General features: G+C 37.7%; 1 protein-coding gene across 1 annotated transcript in view; it reads right to left on the reverse strand.

Annotated features, from left to right (window-relative positions):
* GABRA3 (gamma-aminobutyric acid (GABA) A receptor, alpha 3) overlaps positions 1 to 8,497 on the reverse strand; it is a 270,276-nt gene extending 261,779 nt beyond the window's left edge. Inside the window, exon 1 of the mRNA XM_012659949.1 lies at positions 8,279 to 8,497. The gene's annotated coding sequence lies outside the window, so the exon portion shown is untranslated. The remainder of the gene's footprint in view (positions 1 to 8,278) is intronic.
* Positions 8,498 to 16,768: the final 8,271 nt, after the last annotated feature.

Below are 16,768 nucleotides of genomic sequence, written 5' to 3' on the forward strand. Positions count from 1 at the left end.
AAACAATGGTGATATAGCACCTCTTGTATACTCCTGGATAGAGCTGGGATGCATTCTACTAAGTGAGGTATCCCAAGAATGGAAAGACAAGCACCACATATACTCACCATCAAATTGGTATTAACTGATCAACACATAAGTGCACATATAAGAATAACATCTATTGGATGTTGGGGGGGGAGGAAGGAGGAGGGGACGGGTATATGCATACACAAAGAGTGCAATGCACACCACCCGAAGGATGGACATATTTGAAACTTGGACTAAGGGGGGAAGGGGGGGCAAGGACAACATACGTAACCTAAACATCTGTACCCCCATAATATGCTGAAATAAAAAATAAAAAAAAAAGAATGGCAATAGCCAGCAATGGTATAGGTGTATGAGCAGAAATTGACAATCTTACACAGTGGTACATCTTCACATATATATCAGAAGCTTTTTAAAAGTTAATATCCTTAGGCCCAGTAACACCTCTTATATAAAAACTCACCTTACTAATTCATTCAACAAATATTAAGTAAGGATTTACAATGTATCAGACGTTTATTCTAGGTACTAGGGGATACAACAGTGAACAAAATTGGGAAAAATCCCTGTGCTTGAGGAGCTTACATTCTAATACAAGGATCCAGACAATAAGTAAAATACTTAGACTGTTAAGTGATGATACAAACCCAGGAAAAATAAATAAAGCAAGAAAGGGAAAGAGTGAATGTTGGAGAACAGTTTGCATTTTTGATGTAAGGTCATTATAGAAGCTCTCACCAAGGTGACATTTGAATAAAGACCTGAAAGAAGTGGGATTCAAAGAAGCAAAAATAATTTCACTGACCAATATGGGATCAATCAAATAATTATGGTAGAAATTGTACAACTGAAAAGTACGTAGCCATTAAAAATTGTTTGAAGGCTGTTGAGTGACATGGGCAATGCTTATAATACCAATGGAAAAGCCACATATAAAATAGTACATATAAGATATAATCCCAATTATGTAAACATGGAAACACACTTGGAAGGAAATATAGCAAGTTATCTCTGCACTAGGGACTTAGAGATGATTTGTGTTAATGTGTCTTCATTTTCCAAATTTGCGATAATGAGGCTGTTTTATTTTTTATAACCAGAAAAAAACAACTTAATGATAGATATTACAGTCTTAAGGTAGATTGGAAAGTGTACAAAAATTTTTAAATGAAGATGCTGGCCAGCTATTGCCTAGAGTTCTGGATCCAGGTTTAAACATCATACATTAAGAAAGATACTGAAAACTGAAATGTCTGCCATAGAGGGTACTCAAAACATATGTCTCATGAGCTCGAGAACTGGGAATATATAGGCTGGAGAAAAGATGAAAAGAACAAACCATCTTTAAACATTTGAATAGCTATTACAGGAAAGGGAAATAGAAATTACTCAGCATTGCTGTTGCTCCAAGGAGAAAGACCAATGGGTTGGATTCAGAGGACAGATTTCAGATCAGTGTGAAGAATAACTTGCTAACAATCACAGCTGTCTATTATCAGGTGGTGTTAAGCAACCTTTCCTGGAACCATTCACACTGAAAATAGATGACCATATGTACTGGGTGATAAGACTGCCATTACATAATTGCTAAGGGCCCTGCCATTTCTGAGCTCCTCTTGTACTACTCTAAAAAGTTATTTTATGCTGTGATTACTTACATAATTCCATCTCCATCTACCTCCCCTTCCCTTCAAAAAATATATGTAATACTTGTTACTTTTAAGAAATCATTTTTTAAAGAACAAAGCACCCTTCAAAAAATACATCATGGAGATTTTTATGCCTCCTTCTGTGTACAGTGAGGAGACATACTTTGCACAGAAATCAATACCATTAAAATCATGTTTTAAGTATAAAAACTTTTTTCTATTACCAACCAGTATTTCTCTTTACTATGTATCTTCCCCCTAGGAAAAGACTACCTGGACTATTACATGTCAGGATATGAGATAATCACCTCACCTGTATTTCACAATATCCTGCACCATTTTATTCTCAGTGACTTTAGTTTATTTCAAATCAGGAGTAGTATAGAAATATCACCTAACACTCAGCCTTACTACAGATTTTAGAATATAGTCAATTCTTTTCTTAGCTCTCAGGACAGTCACAATTTCAGCCATCTCAGGAATAGAACAAGGACCTTCTTGCGAGCTCTTCCAAACCCTGCGAATACTTCCAACAAAATTAGCAACCTTCGGAATTCTGTTTAAAGTCCTCAGTGTTGCTTAAGTAAGTGACTGAATCTGAACTACCTGCATGGGACTATGAGAATGTAGCATAGAGCAGAGCATGAACTATAGAACCTTATAGCTTGGTGGGTCTTTATAAATATCTGAATGGATTCAGTTTAGGCCATGTCAGTCACCTGGCCCAAAACCCTATTCCAACCCCCTCTCCATTTTACAGTTATGGAAACTGAGGCTCAAATAAGACAAGTGATATGTCACAAGAAATTGAGTTAGTATCCAAGCCAAGACTAGAATTTATAGAGTAAGCCACCAGAAATCCCATTTTAAGAGGGATTGTTAATGTGTACTTCTGCATAAAACAATTTTTTTCTTGTCAGGTGCCTCATTGTATAAATCGCTGAATGGAGAGAGTTGGGGGATCTGGGAAGGTTGCTGGCTCATTGAAAGTTTCATTAAGCTACATGCCATGTAAGCTGGTTTTCAAGTAAATCTGTGTTCCTATGGACATAAGCCTGCAGGGACCCTTACCTTTCCTTACTATTTCAGCAGTATCATCTACCAAACATCTGAAAAATGGATATGCATCATCCAGCTGAACTGTTAGTAAGCACTGTGAGCATCAGAGTGGGAAGGACTGTTAGAAAGTGGGTGCCATTTACCTTTACTCAACTATGCTGCGAAATTTAATAACGGTGACCACACCTCCCTTCTTAAAGCAGTACATTTTCCTCTACACATGAATCACAATTTATGCCCATACAGTTCGGTGGCTATCTAGAACAATGTCTATTTCCCCATCTAAGCCACAGGCCCCAAGGTGGCAACAACCATGTCTATTTGCTCACCACTATATCCTCCGTGCCTAGTAAATGGTATGTATTCAGTAAATATCTGTCCAACAAATGGATGAGGCTCTACTCTCTTGGCACTTTCGTAGTACTGTGCTCTTCTAGTTTTCCTTTCATATATCTGACTTTCCCTCCTTTGTAGCCTTCACATGGGTTCATCTTTTTTACCCATATCCTAAAGATAAGCATTCTCCAAAGTACCATCCTTGGATCTCTTTTTTCTACTTCAAGTATTGAGAGGCAGTGACTCTCAAATTATTCTCTCCAGTTGACTACTTTCCAGAGTTCCAATCACATATTTTCAACTATACTCAGTACCTTTTATTGGGCTATAGCAATAGTACTACCTGTGTAACCTCAGACAAATCAAGTCTCACCCTCTCAGGATCAGTTTGCTCATCCGTAAAATGAGGGAGTTTCATCTCCTTTGAATATAAAGTGTCAATTTTCCTAGTTAACATGCAATATTATTTACAGTCAAGCCTTCCATTTATCTTGCCAAGCATTTCTCACATACTGTATTTCTCCATACACTTTACTCCAACACAACTGTCCTCTGCCTAGAATACCTCTTCCACACCCCAGCTCTGCATATCCAAAATTTATATAATCTGCCAAGCTCAGTTCAAAGGCCACTTCCAGAAAGCTGGCTTTGATTTCCTTGAAGCCTTTTGACTCTCTTTTGTGGGTGTGTATCTCACCCTCCTAGTACTAGAGTTGTTGGTATAATTTCTTCTGTCTCCTACTTGATTGTGTCATCTTGGAGGGCAGAGGCTATTTCTAAGTCATCCTGTGTCTCCCATATCGTCTTTGGCTCATAGTAGGCCTTAAGTAAACTGAATGGATTCAGTTGAGGCCATGTCAGGCATCCTGCTCAAACCCCTTTAATCAGTCCTTGTGTTTCTGGAATAAAGACCAAAATCCTTACAATGGATCAGTCCAGACATACTGGCTTTTGTTATACTTCCCAAATTCATTATGCTTCTCTCATCACAGGGCCGTTGTATATGCTCTTCCCTCCATCTAGAAAACTACTACATCACCTCCATCATCCTCTACTCCACCCCCATACACATCTGTACTCAGCCTCAGTATTACTTCCTCAAGAGTGCTTTGCTTAAACTCCAAGCTAGATCAGTTTCCTCTATTATATATGTTCATAGCCCCACCCTCCATACTTTTCCTTTGTAGCATTTACTATTGGCTGAAATGACATGGTTGTGTAATTATCTGATTAACAACCTCTTCTGTATCAAACTAGAAGCCCCAAGCAAACAGGGATAATGTCTGTTTTGCTCATCTTTGTAACCTCTGCACACTACCTAACCGTATCACTGAATAAATTACTAATAATAAGTAATTAGGTGAATGATTGAATTGTCTGAGTTAAGGGTAAAGACTTGAGACTTAGAGCATACACACTCTTTGCCTGGCTTCCTAAAATCCCTTCAAGATAAAATTGAGATGTCAGGTAGAGCTCTGAAATAGTCATGCTGGCCTTCTACGCACCATAAGAAATTAATAAAATAGAATGAATACTGTCTCCCCAATGTGGAAGAAAGCCAAAATTGCCTTTCTTTAATGAATTTATGACCCCATAACTAACACTGATGGTCCATTCACTCATTTAACAAACATTTAGTAAGCACCTACTCTATGCCATACACTAGGCTAGTGGCTGAGGGTACAATAAACTGAACTGATACAGCCTCTCACCCATTTAGAATACACAATCCATACATGGAATTTATACAAACTATGAGAAAACTAAGAATTTTAAGGAAAAAAAAACCTTTTTAGCAGTCACAACACCTGAATAATGCTACTTTGTGTACATGTTAATTTCTCCATCAAAGGAGATATTTAACTGCAGGGCTAAAGATCATCTGACAGGTGATTTAGAAGTTATAGCTAGGCCTAATTTGGACCTCTTAAATTAGATGGGCAGGTAGCCTAGATTAGTATTGCTCAAAGTGTGGTCTGCAGACCAGTGCCTGTCTGTGAACTTTCATTACAAGACAGTGATGACCAAAGTGCAGAAATTTGAGAGTAAACACTTAGAAAATGTTACAGAAATTTGAAAAAATAATTTTATGTCTGATGAATCTAATAATAAAAATGCAGCCTTATATTTTGTATGTCTTTTCTTTCGTTTCCTAGTAATTCATAATTAATGCAATTTACTAAGGTGACAATCTGGTGTGATGAATCAGGGGAAAAAAGCAAACTGGTCCTTCACTAAGATAATTTGACAAACACCACTCTAGCTTTGCTACTTGAAGTGTGGTCAGTGGAACACCAGTTTCAGGATCCCTTGGCAGCTTGTTAAAATGCAAAATGTCAGGCCCCACCCTAGACTATCACCCAGTCAGAATTAGCATTTTAGCAAGATTCCTAGGAGATATTTTTGCACATTAGGGTTTGAGAAGCACTGACTTAGATGATTTCTGAAGCCCCTCATAACCCTGAGATTTTGTGATTTGCTTCAGATAGAGAATTTCCAAGCTGAAAGCCCCTTGGTGCGCATCTACCTCACCATTTTATAGATGGAAACACTGAGGCCCACAGAGGGGAAGTCATGTGGCCAAGGTAATTGGCAAATTATCAGAGCCAGGAATAGGACCTGAATTTGCTAACAGCCAGGTCAGTGTCCCATTCCAGCACACCATGTGCCTATGCCTGTTCCACCCAATCCTACTTTGTACCATCCCCTCAGTGACGTTATTATTCCTAAGATACTGTCTGATGTAACAGTTGATTTTTCTACCTTCCATATGCTATATGAACCTTGAATCACCACTATTTCAAATGTCCTCTTTATGATAATTGCCCTTAATCCCTGACAGCACTCAAATCTTCCCACATCCTTATTGTCTGGGTGTTATATAGACATTCTGGGGCTTTAGAAGGACTAGGAGCAACAGATTCCTGGTTTTTAGGAATGCAAAAGAGACCTTCTTTGTTCCCATCAGTCCAGTTGACACCAGATAGCAAGCTCTTCCAAGGTAGAGAACATACACTATCAGAGCTACTTTAGATAGCTCAGTACAATCAGTTTGTGGCTGACAAACAAGTGGAATATTAGTCCATATTAAGAAAAGTCTACTCTCCAGAATGAGGCAAATGATGGTCCTTCACTCTTTAGTCTTGTTAGACCCAAGTCTTGATGGGAAGGTATGACTGTAGTCTTCAATTAATTGAAGAACTACTCTTGAGGAAAAGCAAATTTGTTCCAGATAGTCCCAGAGAAGCAATGAATAGAAGTTACAGAAAAACAGATCTTGGCTTATAATGGGAAATACTTTCTGACAATCAGAGTTGCTCAATGACACAAAGAGCCACCTAATGAGCTCTCTGCCACTGCAGGGGATTCAAATAGAAATCAGTCAGCAAATTGGATGCTTAGGACAAATTTAAGAACTGGGTGGAGAAGTAAAGCTTAATGACCTTTAGGGCTCCTTCCAGTTCCAAGGTTTTAGCACTGTGAAATTTTCAGTATAGGAAAACTCCAAACTCTCAGGAAATAAGAGCAAGGTCTGTTCCTAAAAGGCACTGTTCGAAGCTTAATGTGGGATGGATGAGGCCATGACAGTGGAAAAGTGAAGTCTTTCCAGGCATCATTTTCAAGGAAAGCAGGCTGGCCAAAGAAAGCCTTTTGGCAAGCCGCTCCAGGAAACTCAGGTGAGGCTTACCTCCAGCCTAACTTCCTGTTACTGTACACAAAGAATAGGCCACTAAGCAGCACTGTTTCTGTTGTACTTATACTTGCCTAACAGACAAATGTGCAAAACTCTCCCCAAGGAGGCAGTAGTGCTTAATGGTCAAGACCATGGATTCTATTCAAAACCAGGTTGCCTGTGTTTTAATTTTCAATTGGGACATTTAATTGCTGTGTAATCTTGGGCAAGTTACTTAACCTCTCTGTGCCTCATTTCCTCATCAGTAAATCAAGGATAATAATAGTATCTGCTTTGTAGGGTTGATGTAAGAATTCAACGAGGTAATAAATATTAAACCTTCAGCCCAGGATCTGAAACATACTACACACTCAAAAATGTTAGTGATTTGTATTATGGATGCTATAATTACTATTACAGGCACCACAGCAGTGTCATTAACTCAAAAAGCCCCCATCAAGGAATCAAATCCCTTCCCCTACCAATTCAGAGGAGCTATACTGCAAGAGCTTCAGCCAGTCCTTACATAGCTCCAGACAATCAGAACCTGCTGACCCTTCAATAAGCCAAACCACTCATGCTGGGAATCCTGGCTCCTCACCCTGCTCTCCCAAAATCCAACAGCCACCCCTCCCCCTAGTCCTCCTGCCCATGTCACCCGCAGCCACAGTCAGAGGAGCAGCAAATTGGGAAGCCTGTTCCAGACAAACCATCAAGTGTTTCCTCCCTCCCAAGGACACAGCTGGACCTAACAAGATGCTTACCGGTGGGACGGGGTGGAGTATTTGAATCCATGGTCTAGGCTGTCAGCTCAACTACCTGGTATTGAGGGTAGGCAGGCAACTGGGCTTCCTCAGGAAGCAAGACAAACCTCCCAAGTTTGTAGAGGAAGTCAGGCCCAACCCCACAAGTGAGCCCCTTAAAGGAAGGGGGGAGATCTCAATCTGCTTCAAAGGAAGCAGTTATTTACAACTTTCTGCTCACTTGCATTTGGAGGAGGTAATGGAGAGATGGGGAAAGGGCTGCATGGTACCCTCCTTCTTTTTCATTTCCAACAGCCAGAAGCAGCTGCAGAGAAAGATTAAAGGAGGGAGGAAGCTCCAGCCATTACTCCATCCCCAAGCCTAGGGCTGTCTGGGGGGTCATGACAGTGCTGTCTGCTCTGGCTAGGGGACACTCTGTGGCTTTCTGCAGCAGCTGCCAGGCCCCCCAAGCAATTTGCAAGGTCAATGCTGACCTGCTTCAAAAGAGGAACAAAACAATTCACCGACAATAAAGCAAATCACGCATACAGCACATCGCAACCCCCCTTCTCCAAATCAGGTTTTAGCCCAGTTCCTCCCTTCCCAGATGCCGCCTCTGGGCTTCCACCAGCCCCGCTGGGGAACCCAGGATAGCATCACAGCTGCAGAGCATGTCTCGCTCGCCTCCCCAGCCAACCCAAGGAGACTCTCAGTACAGGGAGAGATGCTATCGCTAAAGGAGACCTGAGCTTGGGGGAGGGGGAAAAAGGAACATCTATGTTTCTTACCGAGCACCACAGTCACTTCCCCCAAGCGGAGAGGAGAGAAGGATGAATGAACTGAAACAAGTTGGAGGTTGAGTCCTGACAGACCTCAGCAGCTTCTTCTCTTTCTCTGGGTCTCTCTCTCCAGGTCCCTCTCTCGATCTGTCTCTCTGGTTTGCTCGCTAGCTTGCGCGCGCTCACGCTCGCTCTCTCGCTCTCTCTCTCTCTCTCCCCCTCCCTCCCTCCCTCCCTCTCTCTCTCTCTCTCTCTCTCTCTCTGTCTCTCCCTCCCCTTCTCTCCTCCCCTGCTCCCCTCCCCCTTTCCTGGCTTTGGGTTCACCACTGCCTGGTGCTGAGCACGCGGCTGTGCTGGGGCTTTGAACACAGCGCTGCACAAGGCTTTAGATCTGTGGTTGTTTTACGAAAAACTAAAGTAATATTGTATTCTTTAAGGTATCCAGCAGAGAAATAGAGGGAAGCTCAGGGAGAAGGGGAGGAGCAGAAGAAACAAGGGGAAGAGAAAGAGAGCAAAAGGGTAAGAGCGAATAGGAGAATAAAGGAAGTATGGATTACCGTAGCTGATGTGTGATGCTTACTTGCTGCTCCAAGACCGAAGAGTGAGCTTCCTCCCTTTCTCTCTCTCTCCCTTACATCCCTATGGGCGTGCCTGCTAACCCAGGCTCCAAATAAAGGTTTGGCAATCCTGTCTGTTCAGATTCCATTTCTGAGGGCAATAATGTGCTAAGAAAAATGCACATCAAAGGGGTTGTCATTCACACTCCACTAAGAAGAAAGAGTTCAGCCACATTGATCCCCTATTGACCTAACTTCCACCCGACCCCCAACCAAGTATAAATACGGACCCAGTTCAAAACTGTCAGCTGGAGCTTTCCTCTAGGCAAGACAGACAAGTAGCAGAACCACAATGCTTTTCTTTCAAAAAATTCTGAAGGGAACATAGGTATTTGTAAGTGTGGGAGTCTACATGTGAGTTTGCACCAGGCGGAAGGGGGGAGAAGGAGATGGATTGACTCAAAGTATAAAAAATATATATTCCCACTGGAGCAAAAGAAAAACAAAGCAACCTGGGCAAAGTACACTAACAATGCAACATACATAGGGTGGAAAGAGACCTAGGCCAAAAATAAAATAAAGGAACTTAGGTTTGAGTTCTGTCTCCAAAAATTGCTGTGTTGCCTTTGACAAGTCATGTCTTCAATTCAGCCCTCAATATCCTCAGTGGCAAAATGAATGATGACAGATATAGATGATCTTAAAAGATACTTCCAAATCTAACACTCTGGAGTCTAAAGACAGAAAAATTCCAGGTGAAGGAGGAGTTGACAATGAAAAATAAACTACCAAATTTCAAAGGTTCGCCAAAGGTAAGTTCCCAAATGGGACCCCAAATCACACTGACTCAACATTCCTTTTTTAGTGTTTCAGGGGAAATATAAATATAAGCATACAAATAAACAGCTGCTCCTATCAAAGAATTCAGCATCTACCCACATATAATGATAAGCATAAAAGTTTTCTTATTCAAACCCCTCATACTGTGATTCCTAGTTCATTTAGTCAGAGAACCAAAGAGCATCTGATTGAAAGTGAGTTATGTTGCATGTTTTAAGTATACTGGCCTCAATATGCATACAGCCACCAGGACATAGTAGGCATTTAAAATTTTGCCCAAAGCGTGTCATTTCTATGTAAACTATCATCCTGTTGAGCTTTTCCCCCAAATTGCTAATATACTCTACTCCTGCACAGTGAGGTACATGTGCTACACTCTAGCTGCACATTTCTTCAAAAGCATTTATCCATACATTGAGTGTGTAGAGAGATGGGGAACCATAAGCTTAGAGACACTGAGCTAAAAGGATCCATTAAGATAACCATCTCATCATACAAGAAGAGAAACTAGACTAAAGAAAAAATATAACTCATACAAAGTCATAGTGAGTCAGTGGCAGAGTCAAAACCAGCACCCAGACTGCTGACCCCAGATACAGTATTTTTGCCTACCAAAGCAACGTGTAAGTTGTACATAAATCAAGTGTACACGTGGGCACATAGCTATGCACACTCCTTCCTGTGTAGGCACACATTTTTGTGTGTAGATTTCTTTCATAAATGTCCACTGGATTTAGTGGATTAGTAAACTGGAAAAAAATAAATGTTATGAATTGGTATAAGGTTTATCTATTAGTTTCCTAGGGCTACCATAAAAAATTACCATTAATGTGGTAGCTTAAAACAACAGAAATGTGTTGGTTCACAGTTCTGGATAACAGAAGTCTAAAAGCAAGGTACTGCCAGGACCACAACCCCTCCAAAGTTTCTAGAGGAGAACCCTTCCTTACCTCTTCCAGCTTCTGGTGGTTCCTGGTAATCCTTGGTTTATAGAAGCATCATTTTAATCTCTGCCTCCATATTCAAATTGTCTTCTCCTCTGTGTCTTCCTGTGTCCAAATCTCCCTCTTTTTTATTGTATAAAGGCACCAGTCACTGGGTATAGGGCCCACCTTAAATCCAGTATTATTTCATCTCAAGATCTTTAATTTCCTTCTGCAAAGATCATGCCATCTAAATAAGGACACATCCCAAGGTTCTGAATGGGCATGAATTTGGGAGGAACATTCAATCCACTACAGTTGTTAACTTTTCTTTTGGTCAAATAAAGATCCTAAACAAACAAATAAACCATCTGGGGTACCATCATTTGAAAAAAATTAACACAAATGAGTAGGATGAACATACTCTCAGAATCAAAACTCTTCTTTAAAACACACAATTTTACCTGTGTGAAAAATTAACAGTATTTTCATAATTTTGCTCATTTTACTGCAAACCAAAGAAAAAAAAGAAAAACTACTCACAGTCCAAGTGGCTTAAAGAAGGAGAAAACAGAGTTCAGGATGACCACTGAAGTTGAAAACTCATGAGAGAAATATAAGAATGGAGAAAAATACAGATTGAGAGACCCAGATTCTGTAATAACTGACCAACTCTCTGGTGGAACCATGAAGTATGCATGTGGAGACAGATTCCAAATAGCCTAAATAAAGCTGAAAGAATTAAACAGTCTTCAGTGCTGCCCACGAGAGAGAGTTTGGAATTTCAATTTAGTCACATTAACTGTTTATTAAAACAAACAAAACAAATCAATACTCTACAGGAAAATAAAAGAGAATAAAGGACCCTATAATACATAGTTAACGATGTTCAGGGTACATTCCAAAATTACTACTAAAGCAAAGAAATAGGAAAACATTACTCATACTCAAGAGAAAATACACTCAGTAGAGACTAGCCCTGAGATAAACCTGATGTTGAAATTAGCAGAAAGGATTTTAAATGATCTGTCATAAATATATTAATGGAAATAAAGAAAAATGTACTTGTAATAAATGAACAATAGGAAAGCACAGCAGAGATAACAAAAATGTTTTAAAACCAGATGTAAATTCTGGCACTAAAAATTAAAGTATCTGAAGTAAAATTCACTGGGTAGGCTTAACAGCAGATTGCAAATGACAGAAGAAAGAGTAGATTAACTAGAAGATAAATCTATATCCAATCTGAAATATATAGAAATAAAAGATTGAAAAAACATGAAAAGAGTGTCAGTGATATATAGGGTAATATCAAAGTTATAACATATATGGAATTGGAAGCTCAAAGACAAACAAGCAAAGAGGAAGAAAAAAACATTTGAAAAACAATGCTTGAAATATTTCCAAATATAATGAAAAGCTTTCAAATTAAACATATGAAATATGTGCATGTTTTTGTATATCAATTGCACTTCAATAAAGCTATTTGAAAAAGAAGGAAAAAAACAAATATAACAAAACACATACACATACAGATTCAATGAGCTCAGTGAACTCCAAGCAGGATACCACATTCAGCCATATGATAGCCAAATTACTAACCAACAAGTATAAAGGGAAAATTTTATTTATTTATTTGTTTTTATTTCAGCATACTATGGGAGTACAAATGTTTAGGTTACATATATTGACTTTTCCCCACCCAAGTCAGAGCTTCAAGCGTGTCCATCCCCCAGACGGTGTGCACTGTACCCATTAGATGTGACTATACCCATCCCCTCCTCCCCCCTCTCAACTGCCAAGTAGCCGATGAATGTTCCTACTAAATGTGCACGTAAGTGTTGGTCAGTTAATATTAATTTGACGGTGAGTACATGCGGTGCTTGTTTTTCCATCCTTGTGATACTTCACTTAGGAGAATGGGCTACAGCTCTATCCAGGATAATAGAAGATGTGCTAGATCACCATCGTTTTTTGTAGCTGAGTAGTACTCCATGGTATACATATACCACATTTTATTAATCTACTCATGTATCGATGGACACCTGGGTTGTTTCCACATCTTTGCAATTGTGAATTGTGCTGCTATAAACATTTGAGTGCAGATGTCTTTTTTATAAAATGTCTTTTGTTCTTTTGGATAGGTGCCCAGTAATGGGATTGCTGGATCAAATGGTAGTTCTACTTGTAGCTCTTTGAGGTATCTCTATATTACTTTCCACAGAGGTTGTACTAGTTTGCAGTCCCACCAGCAGTGTATGAGTCTTCCTATCTCTCTGCATCCATGCCAACATTTATTGTTTTGAGACTTTTTGATAAAGGCCATTCTCACTGGAGTTAAGCGATATCTCATTGTGGTTTTGATTTGCATTTCCCTAATGATTACAGAAAATCTTGAAAGCATTCAGGGGGAAAATGCACACTGAAGAACACAATAAAATTGACCATTGACCTCTCATAAGAAAAAGTCATCTTTAAAGTGCTGATTTTTTTAAAAAAATCTAGCAGTACAGAATTTTACATCTACCAAAAATATCCTTCATGATTAAAGGTAAATGTTGACATTTTCAGATAAATGAACAATAGGACAATTTATCATCAGCATATTTACACTATAAGAAATACTAAAAGGAATTCTTAAGTCTGAAAGGAAATGATACCAAATGAAAAGCTGGAGCTTCAGGAAGGAATGAAGGGAATCAGGAATGGTAATATGTGGATAAATATAAAATATTTTTCTTTTAATTTATTTGAAATATATATGAGAGTTAAGGAGAAAATCATAAGGTTACAATGCACAGTGTATAATATACATAGAAATAATATGCATAACAACTGTAACATGAAAGAGGGGGTGGGGCAAAACTAAACTAGACATTAGCAAGTTCCTTAAATTTTACATAAGGCAATACAATATTAAGTCTAAGTAGACTTTGAAAAGTTAAGGATGCATGGAGAAGAGTGAAATCAACAACGTGCTGGAATAGTAAGTCCCAGCCTTTATTTCTTCACATAAACACCTATTTAACAAAGATACACAAATGAAAATACCTTTACGAGATGTACAAAATTCAGTTAAGAGGTGGAATACACAGATGAGCACAAAAAACCAAGAACAGTAACAGGTAAGAAGAACAATTTAACTTTAGTCACATCAGCCCCTCCCCCAAGCTGGCAAAGCTCAGCACCAAGAGTTTGCCTCGGCCCATGATTTCTCTCTCAAGAGAAAGAGAGAGTAGAGCATGCATCTAATGTCCCAGGCTTTTCATTTTACTGCCTTAAGGACTAGTGCCTTAGGTGGTTGCCAGAGACTAGGGACAAGAAGGAATGGGAAATTATTCTTTACTGTGTATAGAATTTCAGTTTTATAAGATGAAAAAGAAGTATGGAGCTGGATGGTGGTGATGTTTGCACAACATTATAAAGGCATTTAATGCCACTGAACTGTATACTTAAAAATGGTTAAGATGCTAAATTATGAGATATATGCATTTCACCACAATAAACAGTTAGAAAACAATTGAAGGAGAGATAAAGACTTTAACAGACAAACGAAAGCTGAGGGAGTCCATTACCACTAGACCTGTCTTACAAAAATTGTTAAAGGGAATTCTTAAAGTTGAAATGAAAGGACATTAAACAGCAATACAAAAGCATATAAAAGTATAAAACACACTTGCAAAGTTAAATGTATAGACAAATACAGACTACTGTAACATTGTAATGATGGGGTATAAATTACTCTTATTTTGAGTATAAAAGTTAAAGGACAGAAGTATTAATAATAACTATAACCACAAAAATTGTTAATGGGTACACAATACAAAATATGCCAATTGTGATATCGATGACATAAAGTGGGGAGTGAAGAAGTAAAAGTGTAGAGTTTTGTATGCAATTGAAGTTAAGTTGCCATTAGCACAAAATAGATTTTTATAACTATAAGGTATTTTATGTAAACCTCATGTCCTCAAAGAAAATACATATTGAAGATATACAAAAGAAAAAGAGAAATGAATCAAAGGATATCACTATTTTTAAAAAATCAACAAAAAATCAAACAAAACAAAAAGACAGGAAGAGAGGACAAGAGGAACAAAAGAACTATAAGACAGAAAAAAATAACAAAATAGCAATAGTAACTGCTATTATCAGTAATTCAGTAAACATAAATAAATTGAACTCTCAATCAAAAGCCATAGAGTAATGAATGAATATTAACAAAAAAACAAGAGTTGACTATATGCTGTCTACAAGAAACTCACTTTAGCTTTAAGGAAATATATAGGCTAAAAGTAAAGGGATAGAAAATGATATTCCAAGCAAATGGTAATCAAAAGAGAGCAGGAGTGGCTATTTATTTATATCAGACAAGATATATTTTAGAGCAAAAAGTGTCACAAGAGATAAAAAAGAACATTATATAATAATAAAAGGACAAATTTTTCAGGAGGATCTAATATTTATAAATGTATGTATCTAATATCAGATCACGTAAATCAATAAGTCAAACATTCACAAACCTGAAGGGAGAAATAAACAGAAATATATTAATAATAATAATGGGAGGCTTTAATACCCCGGTTTCAATAATGGATAGAAAATTGAAATGGAAACTCAATGAGGAAATAGAAGACTTGAATGACACTATACACCTGGTGGACCTAACAGACATATACAAAACATTCCACTCAACGGTAGCAGAATATACATTTTTCTCAAGCACACGTCAGACATTCTCCAGAATAGATCACATGTTACATCCCAAAACAAGTCTTAAAAAATTTAAGGAAACTGAAATCATATCATGTATCATTTCTGACCACAATAGAATGAAATTAGAAATTAGCTATAGAAGAAAAATTGGAAAATCTGAAAATTAAAGAACATACTCCTAGATAATCAATGGTTCAAAGAATAAAACAAAAGGGAAATCAAAAAATATCTTGAGAAAAATGAAAATGAAAACATAACATAACAAACTAATGGGATGCAGCAAAAGCAGTAGTAAGAGGAAAGTTTATAACAATAAATGCCTACATTTAAAATGAAGAAAGATTACAAATAAACAACTTAACTTCAGAAAAACTAAAGATTAGAGCAGAGATAAATGAAACAGAAACAAGAAAAATAATAGAAAAATCAATGAAACTAAGAGCTGTGGGTTTTTTTAAGATAAACAAAATTGACAAGTCATTACCAGGAATAACTAAGAAACAAGAGAAAACACTCAAATAAATAAAATTACAAACGAAAGAGGAGACATTACAAGTAATATCATGGAAATATAAAGCATCACAAGAGACTATTATGAACAATTATATGCCAAAAAATAGAATAACCTAGAAGAAATGGCTAAATTTCTAGAAACATACAATGTACCAAGACTGAATGAAGAACACATAGAAAACACAAACAGAGCAATAACAAGTGAGGAGATTAAATTAGTAATTAAAAACAACTGAACAAAGAAAAGCCCAGGACCTGATGGCTTCACTGATAAATTCTACCGAACATTTAAAGAATTAACACCAATCCTCAGACTATTCCAAAAAAAATTGAATCAGAGGAAACACTTACAAACTGCTTTGATAGGTCCATATTATCCTGATATCAAAGCCACAGATGGACACTATGAGGAAAAAAAATTACAGGACATTATCCCTTATGAACAAAAATCCTCAACAAAATACCAGAAACCAAATTAAACAGCACATTAAAGGTATCGTACACAATGACCAAGTGGGATTTATCCCTGGGATGCTAAGATGTTTCAACACATGCAAACCAATTAATGTGATATACTGCATTGACAAAATAAAAGATAAAATCACATGATCATCTCAATAGCTACAGAAAAATTTTACAAAATACAACATAGTTTTGTGATTAAAAATTCTCAAAAAATTAGATGTAGAAGGAATATACCTCAAAAATAAATAAGGCCAAATATGAAAAGTCCAAGTTAACATCATACTCAATGGTTAAAAATTGAAAGCATTTCATCTAAGATGAGGAATAATACAAGGTTGCCCACTCTTGCCAGTTCTATACATCATAAGAATGGATGTTCCAGCTGGGGCAATTAGGCAAAAATAAATAAATAGAAATAAAATATAAATAAATAAATTACATCAACGCAGAAAGGAAGAAGCAAAATTATCCCTGTTTGCAAGTGA

The sequence above is a fragment of the Propithecus coquereli genome, unplaced genomic scaffold (assembly GCF_000956105.1).
Source record: "Propithecus coquereli isolate 6110/MARCELLA unplaced genomic scaffold, Pcoq_1.0 Scaffold643, whole genome shotgun sequence".
Lineage (NCBI taxonomy): Eukaryota > Metazoa > Chordata > Mammalia > Primates > Indriidae > Propithecus > Propithecus coquereli.